General features: G+C 25.8%; 2 non-coding genes across 2 annotated transcripts; both read right to left on the minus strand.

Moving 5' to 3' along the window:
* Positions 1 to 1,395: 1,395 nt before the first annotated feature.
* On the minus strand, positions 1,396 to 1,467 carry Trnaq-uug (transfer RNA glutamine (anticodon UUG)). The gene has a single exon. It is a non-coding gene; the product is annotated as a tRNA-Gln (tRNA).
* A 4-nt stretch (positions 1,468 to 1,471) lies between these two features.
* Positions 1,472 to 1,543, minus strand: Trnae-uuc (transfer RNA glutamic acid (anticodon UUC)). Its single transcript has one exon. It is a non-coding gene; the product is annotated as a tRNA-Glu (tRNA).
* Positions 1,544 to 4,242: the final 2,699 nt, after the last annotated feature.

The following is a 4,242-nucleotide window of genomic DNA, read 5'->3' on the forward strand; positions in this document are numbered from 1 at the left end:
ATTTATTGTTTTTTTAAGGATTAGTCGTCGCCAAAAAATGTTATTGATATTTTTTAAGGTTATTCTTAAAAAGTAGATCGAATTTTAATAAATGAAATAAAAATATTTGAAATGGTTTTATACGAGAACATATTTCCCACTTTATATATATTTTTTATTTTTTTATTTTTACTGGTATTGACGTTGATTTGTCTACAGAATGTCTATTTAGTTCATGCATAATTAGATGCGAAATCCGAATTATATCTAGTTAAATTTCTGATAGAGTAGAAAAAAGAAATAGCATCTTCATTAATTATAGCTTTTTAATAGTATTTTGTAAGAACAATTTTTTCCCCCTTTAATTAAAATTTCAGAAAAGTATTAAAGGATGATTATGAAATGAAAAACCTAAAAAATAATTATTTAAAACTTGAAAATAACAATTAATAATGGTAAAACGAAATTAGTATAGTAGTTATTTAAAAGTATGATTAAAAATTATCAGATAAAATATAATGATTTACTTATAATTGTTTGTGTTATTACCATATTTCTTTCAGTTTGTTATCCATTGAAGTGTATTATTAGCATATTCCTTTCAGTTTGATTTCCAATGATGTGTAAGTGTTATTAACACGTCTTTTAATTTGTGTTCTATCGTAGTGATGATGTTATTAGCATATTCCTTTCAATTTGTTTGCTATTGAAGTGCGAGTATTATCAGCATATTCCTTTCAGTTTGATTTCCATTGATGTGTAAGTCTTATTAATACATCTTTGAATTTGTTTTCTATCGAGTTGATGGTGTTATCAGCATATTCCTTTCAATTTGTTTACTAATGAAGTGCGAGTGTTATTAATATATTTCTATCAGTTTGTTTTTTATTGAAGTGTTATTAGCATATTCCTTTCAATTTGTTTTCCATTAAAGAATGACTGTTATTACCATATTTTTTTCAGTTTACTTTTTATTGGAATGTGAGTGTTATTAGCATATTTCTTTCTGTTTATTTTCCATTGAAATATAAGTGTTATTAGCATATTTCTTTCAGATTATTTTCCATTGCAGTATGAGGATTATTAGCATATTCGTTTTGGTTGGTTTTCCATTCTTTTTATACATGATATGCTTATCGGGTGGCAAAAGATGTACAAGTCCCCTCCCCCCTCTTTTGCTCAAAGCGAGCAAGTACCGGTTCGATCGTCCTTGAAGAAATGATTGATATGTGCTAATTAATAAAAATATGTAAATACATATTTATTAAACCTTTTTATTTAATTTGTAATCTACGACACTTGTATTACTGGAAAAAGCTACATTTTCCCTGTTAAATAAAATTTTAATTTTAAAAAAAATAGAAATTTTTTAAATAAAGGTAAAAAAAGTTTTTTAAATAAATTTTAGAAAAAACTAGGTTCCACCGAGATTTGAACTCGGATCGCTGGATTCAAAGTCCAGAGTGCTAACCATTACACCATGGAACCAGTCTTCCCATGCCGGGAATCGAACCCGGGCCGCCTGGGTGAAAGCCAGGAATCCTAACCACTAGACCACATGGGAGTCGTCCGACGGTGAACAATTATTGTTCCAGTTCAAAGTAGTTGCTCTTATTCTCCAAATGGAAAGCCGTGGAAAATTATTTCTGTATCACAAATTCAATCATATTATTCCAGATATAATTTAAAATTAAAAATAATTCGCTGAACTCTGGAATATACCTAAATATGCGACAACGATTAGGGATGATAAAGTGAAATAATAATAGAAAAAGTTATTTTTTTTCATTGTACATATTTTGAAAATTAAAAAAAAACATTAATTTTATCTTGAAAAAAATCTAGTTAGTATGTGATGATACAAATATTAAATATTCATCAAGAAAAAGTAATTATGAAACGCACTGGGATAGGAATTCAGTGATTCTTGTAAGTAAATAAAAAGTAACAAATGTGTGATGCTAAAATAAAAACAACGTTGAAATCTGATATTACAAATGAAGGGTACATAATATTACATCTTTTAAAAATTGTTAGATGTCTTAATTTTATCTTTAAAATATTCGAATGAATATATGCTGATACAAACATTAAATAATCAGCTCGTAATTACCCAAGAAAAAGTGCTCATGAAACGTATTAAGATTGGATTTCAGTGATCCTTGCAAATAAATAATAAGTAAATAATTTAATTTTTGATGCTAAAATAAAAATAATGTTTAAATCCCATATAACAAATGAAGGGAAATTTTAGGCGATTCAAACGAGAAAAATGATTAATATGTTCTAGTTTCAAAATTTTCTAGTTGCGCCATCTTTTGGCAATAATAAAAAGTATAAATGTGGCTGCAAATTTTCTTTTTCTCTTGTTTATAATAATAACAGTCATGATTTAAATTATAGAGAGTAAAACGGTAAATCTTTTTGACAGGAAGAGAGACGATATAAAGATTTGTTAAGTATAATTTGGTTTGAAAAATATGGTTGTAATTTTTCAGCTTAATATTTTTTTAATATTTCGATATGCATCTACTATGGCATTAACAAAATGCATTGAAAGTTACTAAATTGTTAGAGATTCAATTTACTTAGTTTGTAAGTTTACAAAAAATATTTGTGGTACTAAAAGGAAAGAAACTAATGAAAAAATAATCAAACAATGATTTCGAGAATATAAAAATGTCTTAAATTCATTGTTTAACGATGTATAATATTAATTTTTGGAAACATTATATTTAGCTATATTTATAATCTTCTGTAAAAAAAATTGGAAGTCATATATTCTTAATAAGGTTTGCACATTACGATTTTAACAAGAAAACATAATGCTGTTATATAATCTCGAGTTTAGAACGTTAGAATTTATTTTTCAATTTTTGTTATATAGTTGACAACAAATTTTTTCTGGCCATAAAATTATTATTGTCCGGTAGCATTCTTAAAATATGTACAAGAATTTAAAATGCTACGATTATTAGAAAAATTTTCATGAGCGTTTTATTTTAGTAATCCTTTAAATACTTAAAAGAAACCTACAAGGATTTACTTTTCTAACACTTGAATGTTTACAAAATATATATCTATCTAATTTTGGAGGCATTAAAATTTTCCTAAAAAAAAAAAAAAAATTAAGAACTGGTATTTACTATTAATATATAGGTTGCTTTTTTTTAAAACCCTCTTTCGACGAAAATTATTTATCTATTTGGAATTAATGGACACATAAATTCATTAAAGATATAATTCATGTAAATAATACTAATTATTTTATTGATTCTTATGGAATAAATGTTTTACTTAAAGAATGTTTCACATTGCAACATATTGCAGCTAAACGAGGTTCTATATTACTTAGAATAATGTAAAATAAACAACGGAATTCATCAATACAATATTTTAAAATTTAGAATTTTCTAATCGTTCTGAAGATTACAAAGTCGACAGAATTTTATTTCATGTCCATTAGAAGCCAAATACTAAAATATTTTTTTTCGGAACCAAAGACAAATATTTATTCTCTATGTGACAAATCAATATCTGACAAGTACCGAATATCCTGACCTCAGGAAACTGACTGAGTCATAGTTATTTTATAAATTTGATGGGTGTTGTTTTCATTACGTTAATGAAATGGCAGTTAATATAAATAACAATTCGTGGGGTTTTTTTTTGCAAAGGCATTAGAATTTATATGCATACCTTGAATACTAATACAGATTAATAAGTTAAAGATTGATTTTTTATTTCTTTTCTTTTTTTAATTTTTTAATTTGTGATTAATTTTTATAAATATACTGAAATCGTGAAATAATTTTAACCCAAATTTATCATGAGATGGCGTCCCTAGTATGGAATCAAAATTTTATTTAATCAATCGATAAACTTATAATTAAGATATCAAAACATAGCTTTACACTTCTTTTCAGACCAGAGGTATAATAAGGCACGGGAATGTGTAAATTGCTGGGAACCTCTTACAGAGCTAAAAAGATAAATCAAAATTTAATTAGACCAACAAAAAAATATTGTAAATGATTGGAAAACGATAAAAAACACAAACACTTATGATAACTGAAATGTGTATAATGAACGGATAACGTGGAAAATGTAAAAACTTAAAAATGGCGTAATACTGAACTAAAGTGGTGTATTTTAATCAAGAATGCATAAATGCAAGGAACTTCAATAGTTTAACACATCGGGATGTGAATAAAAAATTCCATCTTGAATAATGAAACAAGTCACTATTTTACAAAGAAAAAA

The sequence above is a fragment of the Argiope bruennichi genome, chromosome X1 (genome assembly GCF_947563725.1).
Source record: "Argiope bruennichi chromosome X1, qqArgBrue1.1, whole genome shotgun sequence".
In the NCBI taxonomy this organism is placed as follows: Eukaryota; Metazoa; Arthropoda; class Arachnida; order Araneae; family Araneidae; genus Argiope; species Argiope bruennichi.